The 23,432-nt window shown below is 47.0% G+C and overlaps 1 non-coding gene across 1 annotated transcript; it reads left to right on the top strand.

Annotated features, from left to right (window-relative positions):
- Positions 1–15,701: 15,701 nt before the first annotated feature.
- Trnas-cga (transfer RNA serine (anticodon CGA)) lies at positions 15,702–15,776 on the top strand. The gene has a single exon. It is a non-coding gene; the product is annotated as a tRNA-Ser (tRNA).
- The last annotated feature ends 7,656 nt before the right edge of the window (positions 15,777–23,432 follow it).

Raw genomic sequence — 23,432 nt, 5'->3', positions numbered from 1 at the left:
AATTTTTAATGTGTTTGCGGGTAAGGGTTTGCCGTCATAGTTGTATAGTCCCGTCAATATCTTTTCTTTTTTGCTTAATTTTTGCCACTGTCGGGCTATGAGACTGAAGTGTAGGAGAACACGCTTCTTTGTGAAGTAAACCTGACCATGTATCTAATACGAACACGTGTCTCCTACACTTTCCAAATATTAAAGTCGTTCAATTGATAAATGAAAAATGTCACTTTGACATAATAACAATACAAGTCAAATTACTTTGCTTTATTGCCCCCAGAACATAGCACACTTCCTTAACGATGTCTAAACTCGTCCAGTCATGTGTTAAACTCGTTTCCGGTCATTATGAAGTGACCATTGCTAAGTTTCCACACCAATAAAACAGGTAATCACTGATCACGGAAGCTTTTTCATTTCTTTTTTGCTGTCAATATCTTCCGTCACGAAAGTTAATGATTCACAAACACGGCACTGTTTCAACCATAAATCGCATAACTACTCCTGCACGCCTCTCCGTAAATAATTGAATTACTTTCCTCCTACGAACCGACGAAACCCTTTCGACAGTTGGTTATAGTTCACAGCCAGTTCTTCACACCGAATTGTCCTCGACGCTGCTCCGTACGACCGCTCCGAGCTGAAGCTCAATAACAACTCTATTCTGGCAGTGTTGGCAACCAAACGCAAGCTGTTTCCGCTACGATAATACTCAAATTCCGCTACATTTCACTACCATGCCAAATATAATATATAATATAGCCTTCGATATAGAGGCTAAATAAAGAACTTAAACTATAAACAACTATGTTCCATACCATTCTAGCTATGCCCATTTGACGATCAGCGTCACCAAGGACGACAGTGGTGAACTTAAAGATCGTGTACCGTTCCCAAGGTCGCTCTTAGTGTAATAATTTTAGTCTTATACAACAAGTACTTTCATCTTTTTATGGGATTTGAACTTGCGAAGGTATCAGGAAGTCATTCTGATGCAGGTTTTGTTAGCATTTTGTGTCAAATGTTTCAGTGTTTCTTAAAATGGTAGTGAAATAAATGCATCTGTAAATATAGCAGTATGTTGGTTATCTTGTGATAGTTGAATTCAGTTCCGGATAACAGAGCTTCGACTTGGCTAGGGGTCTATTGGAACTAGCCACGGCAACGAAATGTGGTGAATGACAAAAGCACCCGTTCACAGTTATCTCTGAGTTTCCACTTAACATATAGGTCTTGATTGATTGTTATTTACCTAACACAACGTGTGCATTTCCAACACAAAACCCAACAACATTATCAACAGATAGCTCAAACCTCTCTATACAGTTTTTGGAAAGGTTGTACAGACCCCTAGCGTCTCCACCTATGGAAAGTAGATCAACTGTTTTGACTTCAGAAAGTCTTTACATCTCATTAACATACACGTTAACCTGATGTTGCTGATATCCGAACTCTCATCTCTAACTGTTGGAAATCCATTATATCTTAGATCATTATTTAAGTCGTCCTTAATTTTTGCGCAGAGCACATTCCTAGGAATGCTTGTTCATTTTGTGCGACTCTTCATTTATTGTTTTTGCGATTGTTGAATCCTTAAAACTGAGTTCGGTTGTCTCTACAACACGATCCATTGAACTGAAACTGAAATTACGAGCCGTGACTAACAAACTTAATCTTAATTCAGTCATTGTAGCTTCCTTTTTCTCTTTCTCTGCTTCAATTGTCTGAAAATGAAAGTAGTAACGTACCATAACAGTGAGCTTCTACTACCCTGAGGTGACAAAAATCATGGGACACCTCCTAATATCTTGTCAGAATTCCTATTGCCCGGCGCACTGCATAAACTCGACGTGTTATAGACTCAAAAAATATTGAGCTATGCTGTCTCTATAGCCGCAAATAGCTGCAAAGGTGTTACTGGTGCAGCATTTTGTGCAAGAACTCACCTCTTCATTAGGTTCCATAGATGTTCGATGGGGTTCGTGTCTGCCGATCTGGGTGACCAAATGACTCACTCGAAATGTCCAGAATGTTATTCAAACTAATCACGAACAACTGTGGCTCGGCCACATGTTTGAGGACATGAAGTTCAAGAATGACTGCAAATGGTCTCTAAATAGGCGAAAATTGCCATTTCTAGTCTACAATCGGATCACTTTGACCAGAAGACCAATCCATTCCATGTAACCACAGCCCACACCATTATGGAGCCATCAACAGCCTGCACAATATCTTGTTGACAACTCGGGTCCATGGCTTCGTGGGGTCTGCGCCACACTCGAACCCTACCATCAGCTCTTACCAGTTGAAATCGAGAATCATCTGACCAGACCACGGTTTTCCAGTCGTATAGGGTCCAACTGATATGATAACGAGCCCAGGAAAGGCGCTGTTTGGGGTGTCGTGCTTTTAGTAGAGGCACTCGTGTTGGTCATCTGCTGCCATAGCCCATTAACACCAAATTTCGACGCACTCTGCTAACATATATATTCAGCGTTCGTCCCACATTGATTTCTGCAGTTAGATCAGGCAGTGTTGCTTCTCTGTCAGCACTAACAATTCTGTGCAAACACCACTGCCCTCGGTCGTTAGGTTAAGGCCGTCAGCCACTGCGTTGTGCGTCGTGAGAGAGAATGGCTGTAAGTTGGCGTTCTTGATATACTCTTGACACTATAGATCTCGGATTATTGAATACCCTAACGATTTCTGAAATGGAGTGTCGCATGCCTCTAGCTCCAACTAGCACTCCGCATTCAAAGTCTGTCAATTCCCGTAGTGCAGACAGAATGACGAATGAAACCTTCTCACATGGATCACCTGAGTGTAAATGACAACTTCGCCAATGCGCTCCCTTTTATACCTCGCGTGCGCGAAACTTCCGCCATGTGTATAGGATTATACGACTGTCTAATGACTTTTGTCAACTCAGTGTATATTATCGAAAATAATATTGATGTGTTGTGTATTCCCAAGGAAATTCTTATATTGTAATTCGTTACTCTAGCTTTAAAGCTAAAATTCATAGAATAAAATGTTAATAAGAATATTATAATAGTAATAATATCGTGAATTTTAAAATTTTTCTGGTGAATTGAATGTTCGAACCCATTTCGGGCTTGTAGCCGGTCATCGTTTAATTGATTAAGCGATATCTCGACTGGGGACCTGTCAATCATCTTCAGGTGACCCATCAAAGACTGACGAAGACATCTTTTTTTTCTTTATTGTAATTTCATGCCCCTGCCCCACTCGAGCAGGAAAGGGGTGGCAGCGGCAAACCCACCTCTCTTCAGCCGAGTAGCACACAAATAATAAAAGAGCAAACTAAAGTAAATGGAGATAATAGAAGTTTAAAATATACACTAACCAGGGGGCGTTCATTGGGGGACAGTTAAAAAGGTCGACATACAGTTAAAATAACACAGCTGGCAATTTGTGGGGGCACTTAAAATACAATGAAGTCACATATGCACCTTAAAAGTTGGCCACTGTATCAAAACACACAGAGGAATAGACATAAAAAAACGATGTAACTGATGGAGCACACATGAAGAAAAAAAACACTGATAGGGACCTGCCTAAGGATGGGAGCCCTGAGAGGAGGGAAACAGAGGGGAGAGGAAGGGGCAGTGGGGGAGGGGGTGCTGGAGGGTGGCAAGGGTGCATCAAGAGGCAGGAGACAGGTGGAGTGGGATATGAAGAAGGAAGGCAAGGCAGGAGGAAGCACAGAGACACAGAAGGGGGGGGGGCATAGGAGGGAGGAAAACCTCTCAGGGAAAGGGAAGAGGAGGGGAGAGAGAGCCCTGAGAAGGAGGAGGGGAAAGATGCGGTTGGAGTTGGTAGGAGCGTCAGATGTTAGGTCGAAGCTCATCATCCGGGGGGGGGAGGGGGGAGGGGGGGAGGTGTTGGAATCTGTGTTGGGAAAGGAGGTGGAGGATGTGGAGATGGAAAGAGGGCGGTACACAACGGTAAAGACGCAGCAAAGGGACGGGGATGGAGAGGAAGGAGGACACAAGAAGGGGTGGGGGTGGGGGAATCGAGTCTGCAGACGATGTACAGGGTGCGTATGCGTTCGAGGAAAAGAAGAAGGTGTGGAAAGGGGATGTGGTCGTAGAGGATGCATGTGTGGGTTTGAAGGCTGATACAGATGGCGAGGCAGAGTGCATCACGTTCTAGGGTTTGGAGGGCTTTATAGAATCTGGGAGGGGTGGAAATCCAACCGACGCTGGCATAACAAAGCATGGGATGGATCACGGATTTGTAGATGTGAAGGATGATGGAAGGACACAGTCCCCATGTCCGGCCGGACAGGAGTTTCAGGAGGCAGAGTCTATTGTGGGTTTTGCGTTGGATTGTATGGAGATGGGGTGTCCAGGCGAGGTTTGAAGACGTCCTCCGTTCCGCAATAAACAGCGCGCTGCGAATGTTCCGCTCATGAATCAAAATTCAAGTTGACAGACGGACTACACTTCACAGCGGCAGCGCCCTCAGCTGTCCTTTGCGTTAACGCTCGCCGCGGCCATTGGCACACTCAGTCGTCTTCATTTACAACAAATCGTTTTGATGATGGGGTTCCACGCACTGTCCAACTGTTAGCCGCTGTCACGGTTAATCTGATTTTCTGCCAAGATTCTGATTCTTAGACACTGGAGTCCCAAAACGATGTTGCTATGGTCAGAACCATATTACTACCATACTCCAATGAAAGTCCAGTGGAAATACAGAGTTCGCCAACAGCGGACTTGCTTGGTTGCAAAAGGCGAGTGAGACGTTAATGTTCAGTGCAATGTTTTTTCACACTGCATGTGGTCTGTCCTATGTAAGCCGTACTGCACTGACAAGCTATTTTGTAAATTATTGGCCTTCCGCAATAACAAGTCGTCCTTCACTGACCTCAAAAAGTCTGCAGTCTTGGATGGTGAACGGAAAAATCACTTTTACCTGAAATTTACGGAGGATTCTTGGTATTTTAAACGAAATATTGTCCACAAAAGGAAGAAAAGCTAAAGATTGTGCCGGCGTGTTCTGCTCCTTATCCACTTCCTGATTCTTGGTTTTAACTGACAGTGCCCTGTTAATCTGCTAGGTGGAATATCCATTTTTTCTGGACACTGTCTCTAGATGGGGGAGCTCTTTAGGCAAACTGTCTATTTCTGAGACATTGTGAGCTCTGTGTATGAGTGTTTTAAGCATGCTCATAGTTTACGACAGGTGATGACGCGCTTGCAAATATAAATCAGTATGAGTGGGCTTACAATAAAGTTAATGTCCCAGAGAACCTTCATTCTTTCGTCTACCCAAGACATCAAATGGTTCAAATGGCTCTGAGCACTATGCAACTTAACTTCTGAGGTCATCAGTCGCCTAGAACTTAGAACTAATTAAACCTAACTAACCTAAGGACATCACACACATCCATGCCCGAGGCAGGATTTGAACCTGCGACCGTAGCCATCGCTCGGTTCCAGACTGCAGCGCCTAGAAGCGCACGGCCACTCCGGCCGGCAACCAAGACATCCAAGAAATGTAGACAACCATCTTACTCTATTTCCATATTGAACAGAATGTTATTATGAATGGAGCTGAGGTGGTGAATAAACTCCATCAATTCATCTTCTCCATGAGGCCACACTATGAAAGTGTCGTTCACATACCACCAAAGTACAGTTGGTTTAAGGGCCGCTGATTCAAGTGTTCTCTCCTCGAAATCCTTCACAAAAAAGTTTGGCCACCAAGGGATACAGAGGGCTCCCGTGGCGATGCTGTCAGTCACATCAAAATATTCTTGGTTGAAAATAAAATGGATTGAGGTCAGAGCACGCTGAAACGCAGTTACGTCCGCCTGAAACGTTTTGCCTATTAGTGCTAAAGAATCTGCGAGAGGTTCAAAATGGTTCAAATGGCTCTGAGCACTATGGGACTTAACATCTATGGTCATCAGTCCCCTAGAACTTAGAACTACTTAAACCTAACTAAAGCACACAGCACCCAATCACGAGGCAGAGAAAATCCCTGACCCCGCCGGGAATCGAACCCGGGAACCCGGGCGTGGGAAGCGAGAACGCTACCGCACGACCACGAGCTGCGGACAATCTGCGAGAGGAACCTTTGTAGAAAGTGACACCACATCAAAGCTAACCAGACCGTCAGAACAGCTTAGACAGAGAACTGCCAGTCTATTGATATAGTCAACTGAGTTACGGATGTGATGTGGGCACTTTCCCACAAACGGTCTCAGCAAAGAACGAGATGTTTGGTCAAATCATTTGTAGATGCTCCAGTGTTGCTCACTATTGAACATAATGGAGCACTTTCCTTATGAATTTTTGGAAGACCATACAGTCTAGGTGGTACACAAGCATGTGGTCTTAACCTCTTGAGGTGAACGGAAGAAATTCAGTAGCGCTGAAGTTTCCGATTGCACACTTTCTGCAGTGCCGTAATCAATCCTTCTATAGGTATAGTTACTTAACAGACCATAGGTCTTATCAGCATACAGACTACGAGGTAACAAAACGGTTGCATTAGCTTTGTCAGCCTTCAGTACCACTACATCAGTGTCCTGTGGTAGTTTTCATAGTGCAGCTCTTTTTGAAAGTTCCTCCTCGACGTAACAGTATAACCTCTACAGAAAGTTCCCGAAGTCAGCGATAAGTAAAGAGTACAATATCTATACGTTACAACATCAAAGATTCCTTAAATGGTACACCGAGCGAAGCGGCGCAGTAGTTGCCACACTGAACTCGCATTCGAGAGGACGACGGGTCAAACCAGCGTACGGCCGTCCTGATTTAGGTTCCCCGTGATTTCCTTACACCGCTTCAGGCAAATGCCGGGATGATTTCTTTGAAAGAGCACGACGGACTTCCTTCCCTAATTCGAAGGGACTGGTGACCTTGCTGTTTGGTCCCCTTCCCCCAAATCGGCCAACCCCACATGGTACACTTCCGTAGCACACTGCTAGAGGAACCAGCACGAAATGGCGCAGCCCATTGATAACGTGAAATATGGCGCCAGGACAATTCGGGCGACGTCTTCTGCCGTCCTGATTAACCTGACACAAGCTGCATTATTTCAGCCGTTGCTGAAAACGATTACCGCACGATACTCCACAGTGATGTGTCATGACAGCAATGGACAAGTCTGTCACTCGGAGCAGAAATATTGACGACGCTGTTTTTCTGGAAAAAAGGCATCTGTTTATTCGTATTTGAACCCTACGTGATATGGGAGACCTGGATATAAGCAGTTTTCATTCACAAGCTGCAAGTAATAGCCGACGAGCGCCTTATCGCCAGCTTGTGAAACAGGTTGACGCTATCGTCGCATCAGAATGCCAGCGTCAGGCTATGTCTATTAATACGGCTTTAATCTGCCGCCGCTGAGGAGAGCCGTCAATGTTTGTCAGCATTATCTGAAAGAATACTGCTGAACAGAAACCCCGCGCGACCCCATAGCTCTTTGCGGCAGCGGCTCACTTGCGTTTGCGAAACTATCACGCGCTGCACACGCATCTCCACGAAAACAATGTCGGTGGCGGCACCGCAGTTTCGTTTGGGACGCCTTCCCCTCTGCAAGTCGTCGTCCCTTTCTGGTTGCTCAAGATACCACGTCCTTCGCGCGGTCGCCTCTCAGAGATTATCGGGGTCAGCTGTCGAGGGTTTTGGTTTCAGTCTTGGCTAAGGCGATTACGCAGCCGATATCGTGCTTTTTGACGTCGACTCTGCATTCTTACTTTTCTGGCATCGTCTGACATCGAAATGCTCGGAATAAACAGTACACTTACGTAATATAGGCACTACAGGCAAACTGTATCTTGTTTTTATTCCTGCCAACAGCATTTTATCTTCCCGTAGGTTACATAGACATATGACGGAAGCTGCGCACGGCCGAGAAACCCAACGACGCAGAAAACATAGTTCAATTCAAATATCGTATGACACTGTTGAACGGTCAGTGCACCACTGCTTAAGTAGCCCGAATTGGAAAGGTTTCTTATGGAAGGGTGAGTATTGTCTACATTAGACTGGATGCATTTTTCGTTCCAATTGATCCACAGTGAGAAGATCCTGCAGGATGAAGAATACTTCAGAAAAACAAGAATACACAATAAATATTTACAGTGAGAAATAAAAATGCTAATGTAACTTTCATACATCCCAAGTGAAATGATCTTCATGGTTGTCCAATGCGTCAAAACGAAAGTTTTAACATATCTTCATGTAAAACGTAATATACAGTAAATAGAAAAATCATTTTACACCACTTATTTACAATGATCGCATTACTGCACTGAATTTGTACAGAAGTCACATTTTGCTAATAATCCCATTATTTGATATTTTTAGTAAGGAACACACACCAGCTCTTTCCACTAAGAAATTTATCAGTGGACAAGAAGGAGTTGGCCACCTTTAGGCTTCTGTTAAAATGAACTTTATTGGTAGTTAAAAGTTTTTATCGCTGCTGGAAAGTAGCCGGCCGCTGTGGACGAGCGGTTCTAGGTGCATCAATCCGGAACCGCGTTGCTACTACGGTCGCAGGTTCGAATCCTGCCTCGGGCATTCATATGTGTGATGTCCTTAGGTTAGTTAGGTTTAAGTAGTCCAGTGGACTGATGACCTCAGATGTTAAGTCCCATAGTCTTACAGCCATTTTGCTGGCAAGTTACTGAAAATGTGTGTTCCTGAATGATGGACACCGCTTTTGGACATAGTAACTCTAAATCTTCGTGAAGATCATTCTTATTTTTAGTACTGATTCCATGAACTGAGCTGTTGGTTTTGCAAAGAGAGATATTTTAGTGACAAGTTTCACTAAGGAATAAATATATTGGGAAGCAGTAGTTAATACCCCTAGTTCCCTAAACAGACCTCTGCAGGATGTTCCTAAGTTGACACCACCAATAATTTTTTTTACTCGTTTTTGGACCCTGAGAGCCTTAACTTGGCTTGATGACTGGCCCCAAAAAATAATCCCATATGACATTATGAAATGAAAGTAAGGATCGTGTGCCAGCTTTTTCGTTTTTATATCCCCTTTGTCTGACAACATTCTCATTGCCTCTTGGCAAATTAGAATTGTGTTCCGCACTGCGACGCGAACCAAGAAGGCAAGAAGTTACGTTGCCATCCGACTACGTCTTCAGGGTGCTTGATATTTTTGGCAGGCAGCACATACTCAGGAGCAATGGGATTCAAATGCTTGTTTCTTACGATTTTCCACAATTACATCAGGTGAACGCTGCGATGGTTACTTCAAACGAGCTACGGTTGATTTTATTCGGTAACCTTGTACAACCAAGGAACTGCGTCGTCTCTAATGATCAAGGCATTTACGAGAAGTTAAACCCTAACCTCCTTCTCTCTTCTTTTTTCCAGTCGGTCGAAGGCAAGGGGCCGAGTCGAGTTTTGCTTCAGCACAAAAGATTAATCTGTCAGAAACTTTCAACACTGCGTGATGTGCATTTCGCCGCACTTTCAAGAAGTTCAGTTTTCTCTAAACGAAAATGTGTTTAATACTGTCAACACAAATTGTGGAAGTGGCGGTCCCACCTTTCATCCATGTGGGACACGTGAAGTTTCTCGGGTGTCTTTTACATTATCATGCGTCGCTCTACTCGGACCAAAACAAAAAATGCGCGCTGAACTGTCAACACGTCACGGAGGTTGCCTCAGTTGTGAAACGCGGGGTGCGGCCAGCAGCTGTTGCGTAACTTCGAAGAGACAGGCGTGGGCGTTGTCGGCGTGGATCTGCCAGTCACTTGCGTGACAGGACTCGCTGCTTACAGCTATCTGCATACTGCATTCTAATGCAGTTCCCATCCTCCCACACGTTTCAATAAGGCGGTGTGTGCCAAGACCGACGATCAGTGACCGACAACGCTACACAAATGTATCGCGAGCAGTGAGTATTTTCTTGGAAGAGCATGTTGTTGTTGTGGTCTTCAGTCATGAGACTGGTTTGATGCAGCTCTCCATGCTACTCTATCCTGTGCAAGCTTCTTCATCTCCCAGTACCTACTGCAACGTACATCCTTCTGAATCTGCTTAGTGTATTCATCTCTGGGTCTCCCCCTACGATTTTTACCCTCCACGCTGCCCTCCAATACTAAATTGGTGATCCCTTGATGCCTCAGAACATGTCCTACCAACCGATCCCTTCTTCTGGTCAAGTTGTGCCACAAACTTCTCTTCTCCCCAATCCTATTCAATACTTCCTCATTAGTTATGTGATCTACCCATCTAATCTTCAGCATTCTTCTGTAGCACCACATTTCGGAAGCTTCTATTCTCTTCTTGTCCAAACTATTTACCGTCCATGTTTCACTTCCATACATGGCTACACTCCATACAAATACTTTCAGAAATGACTTCCTGACACTTAAATCTATACTCGATGTTAACAAATTTCTCTTCTTCAGAAACGCTTTCCTTGCCATTGCCAGTCTACATTTTATATCCTCTCTACTTCGACCATCATCAGTTATTTTGCTCCCCAAATAGCAAAACTCCTTTACTACTTTAAGTGTCTCATTCCCTAATCTATAGAAAATTTGTTATTCGTTGATAAAGCGATAGTAACAACGTGCGATTAATATGTCAGAAAATTGTAAAAGCCCAAATAGTCTCAAATGGAAAGCAAAATAGATTAAAACAAGCGAGTGGTGTTACTAGTGTTTACTTATAACACTCGATGCTTTGTGAACCGTGAACATCATCTCACCGCCCGGAAGTTGCTGAACTACGCCGTGCTGCACCGAAAGAGAGGCAGAGGGTAGCAACAGAAACGCTGGAAGGAGCAGTCGTCGTTCCTGCCTTGCTTAACGCTGCAGTCAAAACTCGTGGCTGCTGCCTCAACATGCTTAATCTACAACATGGCTCGCCTGTTTTCTAAATTTTACCCTATATAAAAGAGGATACACATTCGGTGCCTTTGGGGACATTAATCAGAATGAAACGCTGCAATTTTAACGATTTCTGAGGAAGCATTTAAGGACTTGGTGATGTTTCCGTAGGTGGCACTGAACAACAGCAAGTGGTCAGTTTTGTTTTGTGGCTTGTATGCTGCAAAATCTGTATCTCCCACCCTTTTCTAACTCAAATTCGCGTTGAGATGGTTATCCAACAACAGGTAAAAAGGAATGTTCCCTTCTGCTTTCGCTACAAGCTGTTGTGCATTGGCTTGTATATGCGTTTAATTATTTTAATAAAGTCTTTATTTACTTGAAATTCTCTCTTCCTGAATCCATACCTAGGCTCATTAATATGTTTGATATCGATTCATTTTGAAATTGCGTACACACACGACTATAAAATTATAATATGTGAAAATGAATTTAATCTGATAAACAATCGTACTTCTTTCATTATGAAAATGAAAATAGAGAAAAATGGAGCTCAACAATGAGTTCGTTAGAATTGCGAATCGATTCCACCGAGGGGGGTAGCGCAATGTTTAGCACACTGGACTCACATTCGGTAGAACAACTCTTCAAATCCGCGTCCGGACATCCTGGTTTAGGTTTCCCGTGATTTCCCTAAATCGCTTAAGTCAAATGCCGTAATGGTTTCTTCGAAAGTGCACTATCGTTTTCTGATGTGTTGGCAGAAGAGCCAACACCGTATAGCTAGAGGAGGCCGAAATGCACGCGTTAAGCTCACGCAGGCTGGCGTGAGGTCTGGAACAGTTAAAGGAGTTGAGTCTAATAAATAAAGTACGAAGCTCTTGGAATACTTAACTTTAATCCATAATTGTAGAACATCGCTCTTGATGATACATAATTTGAATCTCAATATAAACTGGTAATGGCGCCTTGCTAGGTCGTAGCAAATGACGTAGCTGAAGGCTATGCTAACTATCGTCTCCGCAAATGAGACCGTATTTGTCAGTGTAGCATCGCTAGCAAAGTCGGCTGTACAACTGGGGCGAGTGCTAGGATCTGTCTCTAGACCTGCCGTGTGGCGGCGCTCGGTCTGCAATCACTGACAGTGGCGACACGCGGGTCCAACGTATACTAACGGACCGCGGCCGATTTAAAAGCTACCACCTAGCAAGTGTGGTGCCTGGCGGTGACACCACATTTTCCTTCTCCATTCTTCCATAATCCGACCTTGTGCTCCGTCTCTAATGACCTCGTTGTCGACAGGACTTTCAAATAGCTCTAAGCACTATGGGACTTAACACCTGAGGTCATCACTCCCCTAAACTTAGGACTACTTAAACCTAACCAACCTAAGGACATCACACACATCCATCCCTGAGGTAGGATTCGAACCTGCGACCGTAGCAGCAGCGCGGTTCCGGACTGAAGCGCCGAGAACCGCTCGGTCACAGCGGCCGGCGGGACTTTAAAAACTAATCTCCTTGTCCTTACGAATAGATTCAGTTTATGAAAGACGGCCACATTTCGATTTATTCAAAAAAAATCATTGAAATGACGAGGAGGGTAATTATAAATCAGTAACACGACACACATTTAAAACGAGTCGATTATTATTTCAGTGATATTAATCACTTACACAACGGATGACACCCAAGACAATACAAGAGACTAACCAGTTTCACAATCAGAAAGTGCCCGACATAGATGACGTTATCGGTTTTATAAGCCAAAAACAGAGATCATTTGCGTTGGTGTAATAACATTACTTTTCTATCATCGCTTTCGGTATATTACAGGGTGACATTTACAGAACTATATGAAAAGAAGGTAAATTAGTTACGAACTACGGCCAGCACACGTTATTTAACGTGTAAACGTCACTACAGATATTTGGATTTAGGTTATGACATGTTCGATATGCCAGCCATCATTGACGATGATGTGGCGCAGACGAATAGCGAAATTCTGCATGACCCGCAGAAGTTTCGGAACATCGATGCCGTCGTTGACCTCCTGAATGGCTCTCTGCTCACCAACGGTTTCGGGGTTATTGCTGTACAACTTGTCTTTAATATAGCTCCACAAAAAGGAGTCGCATGTGTTCAGATCCGGCGAATATGGCGGACAATCGAGGCCCATGCAGTTGCCTCTGGGTACCGCAGAGCCAGAATGCGGTCCCCAAAGTACTCCTCCATGTCATCAAACACTCTCCTGCTTCGATGTGGTCGACCTCCGTCTAACATGAACCACATCTTGTCGAAATCAGGGTCACTTTGCATAATGGGGATGAAATCATCTTGCAAAACGTTCGCTTACCGTTCGGTAGTCTCCGTGCCATGAAGGAATAACGCACCGATTATTCCGTAACTGGACACTGCACACCACACAGTCACCCGTTGAGGGTGAAGAGACTTCTGGATCGCGAAATGTGATTTCTCAGTCCTCCAAATGCGCCAATTTGCTTACTGACGAACCCGTCCAAATGAAAGTGGACTTCGTCGCTAAACCAAACCATTCTAATTCCCATCAAAAAAATGGTTCAAATGGCTCTGAGCACTATGGGACTCAACTGCTGAGGTCATTAGTCCCCTAGAACTTAGAACTAGTTAAACCTAACTAACCTAAGGTCATCACAAACATCCATGCCCGAGGCAGGATTCGAACCTGCGACCGTAGCGGCCTTGCGGTTCCAGACTGCAGCGCCTTTAACCGCACGGCCACTTCGGCCGGCAATTCCCATCATGCCCCGCGGCCAACCGTGCACCTCGAGCGTCCTAACGCAAACCGTCCAGAAGTTATGACGATTTTATTTCATATAGTTCAATAATTGTCACCCTGTACATTGATTGCCGGCCGGTGTGGCCGTGCGGTTAAAGGCGCTTAAGTCTGGAACCGCGTGACCGCTACGGTCGCAGGTTCGAATCCTGCCTCGGGCATGGATGTGTGTGATGTCCTTAGGTTAGTTAGGTTTAATTAGTTCTAAGTTCTAGGCGACTGATGACCTCAGAAGTTAAGTCGCATAGTGCTCAGAGCCATTTTGTACATTGATTATTGTCATATGATATTTATATTATAAAATATATATTTTATATATGGAAAGGGACGCTATATAGTACACAGTGTGAGTTGCACAAAGAAAATACACTGGCATGCAAAACTTAAGGATGAAAGAAACTTATGCATGATGTGTCACTGCGAAATAACACAGCTCAATGATATTTGGTATATAAATAGAACTGTACAATACGGTACAGAAAGTAACTGACAGAAACAAGCGTGAGACGAACAAAAACGACACTTTTATTAAAAGACAGTAATTACACTGAAGCAACCGCGTTTCACGATGGGACCCTGGACATTACGAAAGGTGGGACATGGTTCTTAATAGACAGGTTATGTGATCATAACGGACGACAATGCATGCTCTGCAACAGGCTCACACCCTGTACACAAGGTTGGTAAAGAGTTGTTGTGATAGGGTGTTCCTCTAACAGCAAGGTTGGCAACTGCGGGGTAGTCCTTGGTGCACGTATACATGCTGAAGTACGTCTTTCCAACGCATTCCACACATAGTCGATCCGATTTAAATCAGGAGAACGGCCACACCAGTCTATTCGCCGAATATCCTCTCGTTCCAAGAGCTCCCCAACCTGCGCTGTTCGATGCGGTCGAGGTTCGTCGTCGGTAAAAATGGAGTCACTGCACCTCTTAACAGAAGCATATTAGGGAAAAGTACAGTGTTCCAATAACGATAACCGCCCAGTATACAGTGTTCAAGGAATTCGAGGTCAATTTGCCCATGCAACATTACGCCTTCCCACACCATAACACCTGAACCACCAAAACGATCATGTTCGAGAATGCTGGACGTATCTTCATGTGCCAAGAGGTTTGGTGTCCAGGTGGTGTGGGAAGGCACAATTTGGCATGGGGGTCCTAACCTCCAAATCTCTGAACATGGCACACTCATTGGTCAGCATTATTGTGACGTTGTTCTCCTTCCCCATGTGTGTCTTCTAACAAATACATCCAGCACTTTTATTGTTATGGATCACAATGTGCAGCTGCATCGATCTGCGCAGATGTCGATAGTCTTGTCTGTTCTTTTCCATGTCTTAAACTCCATATATCACGTGTGGACTCCGTTGGGGAGACGTATTGCGTGCGGCACGTCTGCAAGCACCACCGACCATACAACAGTTGTCAACCGCGCTGATGGACAAGTGGAACGCCTTCCCACAAGAACGCCTTACCGGCCTTGAAGCCAACATGGAAGTACGTTTCAGAGCATGCACTGCTGTTTGTGGTGGGCACGCCCTTATGAAGAACCACGTCCCACTTTAGTAATGTCCAGCGAATCGTCGTAAATCGTGATGACATCAGTGTAATTATTGTCGTTCCAAAAAGGTGGTCTCGTTGATTTTAGTTATCTTCTGTAATATACAGTAGCAGTTCTTTCTATTTACGGTCCAAGTTTCATCGAGTTATATTACTAGGCAGACACACATCATGAGAAAGTTATTCTCGTACTTAAGTTTCGCACACCAGTCTATAACGTATCAAAAGCATTTGTATGTATGACTACTTTTACAGCAACTAGAACTAATGATGATTCACAAGAATAAGATTTTAACTCTACAGCGGAGTGTGCGCAGATATAAAACTTCCTGGCAGATTAAAATTGTGTGCTGGACCGAGACTCGAACTCGGAGCCTTTGCCTTTCGCAGGCAAGTGCTCTACCAACTGAGTTACCCAAGCACGAAAAAGGTAGGAAACGAGGTACTGGCGGAATTAAAGCTGCGGGGATGGGGTCGTCAGTTGTGCTTGGGTAGCTCAGTTGGTAGAGCACTTGTCCTCGAAAGGCAAAGGTCCCGAGTTCGAGTCTCGGTCCAGCACACAGTTTTAATCTGCCAGAAAGTTTCATGATTCACAAGAGTTGCAAGAGAAACTCATAAGTTTTATAATTTATAGATTCCGTAGCTAATTCCAGTGAATGTTCTACACAATGTTACCCATACCCTAGATGCATGAGTCTCCTATTGTCCGTTTGACTTCTGGGAAAACCTCCACAAATGGTATGTGGTACATAACCTCATTTGCACATCAAAATTTACGAGGGCTGAATGAAAAGTAATGCCTCCACCTTCGTTAATTGGGTTTTGATGAAAATATTTTAATAAATCAAACGCAAAAATAATCAAAAAATGTGTGTGAAATCTTATGTGACTTAACTGCTAAGGTCATCAGTCCCTAAGCTTGCACACTACTTAACCCAAATTATCCTAAGGACAAAGACACACACCCATGCCGGAGGGAGGACTCGAACCTCCGCCGGGACCAACCGCACAGTCCATGAATGCAGCGCCTTAAGCCTCTTGGCTAATCCCGCGCGGCCGCAAAAATAATCATTATAATGTGATCTTTAATTATCAATATTCACTTTTCCACTTGATCACCAGCCAATTGGATACATTTCTCCCAACGATGAACAAGTTTTCTGAAGCTGTCACGGAAGAAGTCGACATTCTGTTTCCGGAACCACACTCTCACAGTTCTCTCAACGTCTTCATCAACTGTCCCCGCAGATCGTCTTTCATTATCGGGAACAGATGGAAGTCAGACAGTGCTAAATCTGGACTGTATAGAGGATGCCGTACGGCGGTGAGATTCAGTCTCTGAAGATCTGCTGTGGTGGCACGTGAAGTGTGTTGTTTGGCATTGTCATGCTGCAAGAAAACATTTCCCTTTTCCTTTCAGACACTTGTTACCCGTCATTTCAGAGTTCACTGTTTTGTGATGTAACGCTCTGAATTTATTGTTGTGCCACGATCGAGGAAATCAACATGGATAACACCATCTGCGTCCCAGAACACTATGGCCATGATTTGTCCAGCTGCCCCCTGCGGGTTCGGGGGTTAGAATAGGCCTGTGGTATTCCTGCCTGTCGTAAGAGGCGACTAAAAGGAGTCTCAAACTTTTCGGCCTTATGTGATGGTCCCCTGTTGGGTTTGACTCCACCTCTCAAAATTTTCCGAAGAGCGAGCCGATTGGGGAAGGGCGCCTTACTTGGTGCATTGTGTCCATCTTGCGATCAGACCTTTCGCCAGCTTATTCGCCGTTGAATTGCAGTCCTGCCTGCTCTCCATCTCTTGGGCATGACTACGTTCCTGCGTGCAGATTACACCTTGCACTGTGCAGTGCCTCTTTCTGCACTGACGGCGACCATGGACCACATGTTACCTAACATCCAGCACGGTAGCCAGTCCATTGTGGTGGGGCCGCCATGTACCCTGTTGGTTGTAGCCCCCTGACAACACAGGGATCGCTCTACTGATGCCTGCGCCGTTAACTCCCCACGTATGCCAAGGAGTAGATGCCTATCCTCCTGGGGTATCAGGACTCCCGGCAACGGCCATCCTGCCAGGCTGGGTGGCGCCCATGGGGAGGGCCCTTGGTCGGAGTAGGTGGCATCAGGGCGGATGACGCGCAATGAAGTGTGGTACGTCGTCTCTCGCTGGTGGCCAGCCGCCAGCAGTCTCTAAGCGTTCTCGGGCTCAATTTAATGCTCAGAAGTACGATCCGAAAACGTTCCCCTCCCTGGCCACATCGTGGGAGGAACGTAAGTCTCAGGATGGCAGTAGCAGTTATTCGCCCCGATTCTTAGTTTGTACAAGAGCTGATGGGGAGTCTTTTCTCTCCACAAAGCCTCAGTTCTTCGTAGAGCATTTAGAGGACAAGTTTGGGGAGGTGGGGGGCTTGTCCAAAATGCGCTCTGGGTCAGTCCTGATACAAACGGCATCCTCTGCCCAGTCACGACGGTTACTTGCTTGTGACAAGTTGTGGGATGTTGCCGTTGCGATCACACCCCATAAGAGTTTAAATATGGTCCAGGGAGTTATTTACCATAGGGATCTTCTTTTGCAGTCTGATGACGAACTGCGCGCCAATTTAGAGCGCCGAGGTGTACATTTCGTCCGGTGCGTTCATCGGGGTCCGAAGGAAAATCAGATTGCTACCGGTGCCTTCATCTTGGCCTTCGAGGGGGATACATTACCGGAAAAGGTCAAGGTGATGGTCTACCGATGTGACGTCAAGCCCTATATCCCTCCCCCGATGCGGTGCTTTAAGTGCTGGAAGTTCGGCCATATGTCTTCCCGCTGCACTGCCAGCCTCACATGTCGAGATTGCGGACGCCCATCACATCCCAATACTCCATGTGCCCCGCCTCCCATCTGTGTCAACTGCGGGGAGCACCATTCACCTTGCTCGCCAGACTGCCGAATCTTCCAGAAAGAGCGTAAAATCATGGAATACAAGCCCCTGGACCGACTGACCCATACTGAGGCCAAAAGGAAATACGACCAACTCCATCCTAAGAGAATGACATCTTCCTACGCCGCTGCTACAACACCTGTGCTAGCCCCATCAGTTTCTCGAATTCCGGCCGGATCGACAAGTAGTAAAACACCTCCTGCTCCCTCGGCAGTGGGGGGCTCTACCCACTGGGTTGCTCCTGCGCCACCTACCTCAGGAGCAACACCATCCCACCCATCGGGGACGTCCGTCCTCGCTTCTAAGCTGGAGAAGTGTCCAACTTCTTCGGCTTCTCATGCTCGCAAAGGGTCCCTTGGGTCCCTCCCTTCCCAGGTTTCCACCAGCGGGAAGGCTGACGACCGACAGCGGCGTAAGTGCCCACAATCAGCTGGTCGTAGGGCTTCACGATCCTCCTCCGTCCCGGAGACTGAATCGGTGAAGCCCTCCCAGCCAGTGAAACCCAAGGAGAAGCGTGAGAAACCAAAGAAGAAGAGCTCTAAGCCCAAGGAACTCGCGGTGGCAGCCACCCCACTGCAACCTTCCAGCTCTGCGTCTGAGGACGAGGTGGAGATTCTGGCGTCCGCTGAGGACGTCGATTTCGCCAGTCCCTCAGACACCATGGATAGCACTAGCACAGGTGCTCCATCGGAGGCAGCAGGTGACCCAGCGGCGTAATCTTCCTTCCAAGTCCCGTCACGCCTTTCTCAGACATGGACAATACCATCCTCCAGTGGAACTGCAGCGGTTTCTTCCACCATCTAGCTGAGCTCCGACAACTTATCAGCCCTCACCCTTTCTTCTGCATTGCTCTTCAGGAAACTTGGTTTCCAGCAATGCGAACCCCCACCCTCCGTGGCTATTGGGGTTATTATAAGAACCGGGCAGCTTATGAAAGGGTGTCTGGTGCCGTCTGCATCTATGTCCTTAACTCTCTTCACAGCGTGTCTGTCCCTCTACAAACACATTTAGAGGCTGTCGCTGTTCGGGTGTGGACGCCACAGGCTGTTACCATCTGCAGTCTTTACCTTCCACCGGATGGTGATGTTGCGCAACATGTCCTGGCTGCGCTGATAGCCCAATGGCCGCCACCTTTCTTGTTACTGGGCGACTTCAACGCCCATAACCCTCTGTGGGGCGGGTCGGTGGCGACAGGTCGCGGCGCCACCATTGAGCATTTCTTGGTACAGCTCGATCTTTCGCTTTTAGATGATGATTCCTTCACACACTTCAGCGTGGCGCTTGGCACGTACTCCGCCATCGACCTTTCGATCTGCAGCCCTAGCCTCTTACCATCTGTCCAATGGAGAGTGCATGACGACCTGTGTGATAGTGACCACTTTCCGATCTTTCTGTCACTGCCGTGGCGACACTCTTCTGGGCGCCCTAGCGGATGGGCTATGAATAAGGCTGATTGGGACTTGTTTTCCTCCACTGCCGCTATTGAGCCTCTCTCTAATGATGACATCGATGCGGTGGTTCAATCGGTCACCACCGGCATCGTTACTGCCGAGGAATCTGCCATTCCCCGTTCTTCTGGGTCCCCTCGGCGGCGGACTGTGCCTTGGTGGTCGCCTGAGATCGCTGAAGCGATTAAAGATCGCCGGTGGGCGCTCCAGCGTCACAAGCGACATCCCTCAATAGCCCACCTTATCGCCTTCAAACGGCTGCGTGCGCGAGCACGCCTCCTTATCCGCCAAGGCAAGCAGGAGTGCTGGGAGCGGTATGTGTCCACCATTGGCCTCCATGTCACTCCATCGCAGGTCTGGGCCAAGATTCGACGCGTCTACGGCTATCGGACCCCTTTCAGCGTCCCTGCGCTCTCACTGAATGGAGCAGTTTGTACTGACTCCGACGTCATTGCAAACCACTTGGCAGAGCATTTTGCTATGAGTTCCGTTTCTGCGAATTACCCCCAGGCCTTCCGCTCCATTAAAGAGCGGATGGAACGTCGGAGCCTTTCGTTTCGCACCCATCATCCAGAATCGTACAATGTTCCATTCAGCGAGTGGGAATTTCGCAGTGCCCTAGCCGCTTCCCTGATACCGCTCCTGGGCCAGATGGCATCCACTGTCAGATGCTGAAATACCTTTCAGTGGACTGCCAGCGACGGCTCCTCGACCTTTACAACCGTATTTGGGTCCAGGGTGAGTTTCCGTCGCAATGGCGGGAAAGTATTGTTATCCCCATTCTGAAACAGGACAAGAACCTTTTGGAGGTGGACAGCTACCGTCCCATTAGCCTCACCAACGTTCTTTGTAAGTTGCTTGAACGGATGGTGAGCCGGCGCTTGAATTGGGTACTGGAGTCTCGGGGCCTTCTGGCTTCGTCTCAGGGTGGCTTCCGTAAAGGCCGCTCCGCCGCCGACAATCTGGTGAGCCTGGAGTCGGCCATCCGTACTGCCTTTGCCCGCCATCAGCACCTGGTCGCTGTCTTTCTCGACATGCGGAAGGCGTACGATACGAAAAAATGGCTCTGAACACTATGGGACTTAACTTCTAAGGTCATCAGTCCCCTAGAACTTAGAACTACTTAAACCTAACTAACCTTAGGACATCACACACATCCATGCCCGAGGCAGGATTCAACCTGCGACCGTAGCGTACGATACGACATGGCGTCATCACATCCTTTCTACGCTTCATGGGTGGGGTCTTTGGGGCCCTCTGCCGATCTTTATCCGCAATTTTCTGTCGTATCGTACCTTCCGCGTGCAAGTCGCAGCCTCCCATAGTTCGTCCCGAGTCCAGGAGAAAGGGGTACCACAGGGATCTGTCCTCAGTGTCTGCCTGTTTTTAATTGCAATAAACAGGCTCGCTGCAGCGGTGGGAAATTCTGTCTCCACCTCCCTGTATGCTGACGACTTCTGCCTTTACTATAGCTCTATTGGCATTGCAGCTGCTGAACGTCAGCTACAAGGCGCAATCCGCAAGGCGCCGTCTTGGGCTGTAGCGCATGGTTTTCAGTTTTCGGCTGCCAAGACCCGCGTTATGCATTTCTGCCGGCGCCGAACGGTCCATCCTGAGCCGCGGCTTTATCTTGACGGCGAACTTCTTGCTGTGGTGGAGACCCACAGGTTTTTGGGTGTACTTTTTGATGCCCGGTTGACTTGGCTGCCTCATATTCGGCAGCTTAAACAGGCGTGTTGGCGGCATCTAAATGCTCTGCGATGCTTGAGCCACACCAGCTGGGGTGCCGACCGATCTGCCCTGTTACGGCTCTACCAGGTGTTAATCCAGTTCTGTCTGGATTATGGGAGCCTGGCTTATGGCTCGGCTTCCCCATCTGCGTTGCGGGTACTGGACCCAATACTACACAGCGGGATACGACTTGCCACTGGTGCCTTCCGCACCAGCCCTGTGGACAGCGTACTAGTGGAGGCAGGTGTCCCTCCCCTGCGGTTACGGCGCCTTCGTTTGCTGGCCGCTTATGCTGCCCATGTTTTTAGCTTGCCCGAGCATCCAAACTATCGTCTCCTGTTCCCGCAATCGGTCGTCCATCTGCCAGAACGTCGGCCCCGGTCAGGTTGTCAAAGAGCTTCCCTCCGGGCTTAGGGTTTTCACTGTTCCACCTCCTTTCCGGGCCACTTTGCGTACACCCCTATGGTGCGTTCCTCGCCCTTGCCTTCGGCTCGACTTGGCACAGGGCCCGAAGGACTCAGTCCCTCCAGAGGCCTTCCGCCGCCGCTTTTGTTCCATCCTGGCCACGTATCAGGGCTCTGGCGTTGTATACACTGACGGTTCGATGGTTGCTGGTCGTGTCGGTTATGCGCTAACTCTAGGGGACCATTCCGAACAACGTTCCTTGCCGGATGGCTGCAGCGTTTACACTGCTGAGCTGGTCGCCATCTTTCGTGCCCTAGAGTATATCCGCTCCTGCTCAGGTGAGTCCTTCGTTATCTGTAGCGATTCCCTGAGCGGTTTACGAGCTATCGACCAGTGTTTCCCTCGTTCTTGTCTGGTAATGGCTATCCATGAGCCCCTGCATACTCTTGCCCGTTGTGGCCGCTCTGTGGTCTTTATGTGGACCCCCGGTCATGTCGGTATCCCGGGCAATGAACGTGTTGACCGCCTGGCCAAACAGACCACCAGTGAACCCACTCTAGACATTGGCCTTCCGGAGACTGATTTGAGGGCAGTCTTACGCTGCAAAGTTATCTCGCTTTGGGACGCTGAATGGCGCGATCTGGCCGCCCCTAACAAACTCCGTGCCGTCAAGGAGACGACGACTGTGTGGCACTCCTTCTTGCGAGTGTCTCGCAAGGAGTCTGTCGTCCTCTGCCGACTGCGTATTGGGCACACACGGATGACCCACGGCCACTTATTGCGCCGTGAGGACCCCCCTCTCTGTCGCTGCGGCTCGGCATTGACAGTGGTCCACATTTTGTTGGACTGTCCGCTTTTATCTGTGCTCAGGCAGACGTTTGCGCTGCTTGACACGCTCTCTGCCCTTTTAATAGATGACTCTGTCATAGTGGACTTAGTTTTGCGTTTTATTCGGGCAGAGGGTTTTTATCGTTTAATCTGAGTGTTTGTTTTTTAGTGTTGATTCTGGCTTTTAGCCTGTGATTTTAAACTGAGTTTTTAATGTGTTCTTAGTGTTGGCTTTTCCTCTTTTTTTGCTATGGTCGGCCAACCACCGTCACACTCTGTGTGTTTTAATTTGTTTTGTCTGATCTCTGTCGGAGTATTTCTTGTCCTGTATTGTCTGCTGTGTTTCTTGTTCGTTTTTTATTCTCTTTCTCTCTCTCTTTTTTTTTTTTTTTTTTTTTTTTTTTGGAAAAAGGGACCGATGACCGTAGCAGTCTGATCCCTTTAATCCTTTAATCCAACAAACCAACCAACCATTTGTCCAGCTGAGAGCTGCGTCTTGAATTTCTTTTCCTGGGGCGAGCCTGTTTGTGTTTCCATAGAGTGACGTTTCGTATCCGGGTCGTAATGGTGTACCCACGTTCCATCTCTTGTCACAGTTGAGTGGTGAAAGGTGTCACCTTCACTCCCGTAAAGCGAAATTTCAAGTCTGCGCGCTTTCATTTCAGGAGTCAATATCCGGGTACCCATAGTGCATAGAGCTTCCGATAGCCAAGCAAAGCAATAATGTGACCCACACGTTCTTGTGAAATGCCGGTTGTGCTTGCAGTTTCTCTCTGAGTGAGACGACGATGGTCCTGAATCAATCTGTCAACATTTTGCTTGTGAAACTCGGTGATTGCTGTCACAGGACGTCCAACTATTGAAGAGT

The sequence above is a fragment of the Schistocerca cancellata genome, chromosome 5 (genome assembly GCF_023864275.1).
Source record: "Schistocerca cancellata isolate TAMUIC-IGC-003103 chromosome 5, iqSchCanc2.1, whole genome shotgun sequence".
NCBI lineage: Eukaryota > Metazoa > Arthropoda > Insecta > Orthoptera > Acrididae > Schistocerca > Schistocerca cancellata.
Note: the sequence above shows the minus strand (reverse complement) of the source record. Positions and strands in the feature narration are given on the sequence as shown.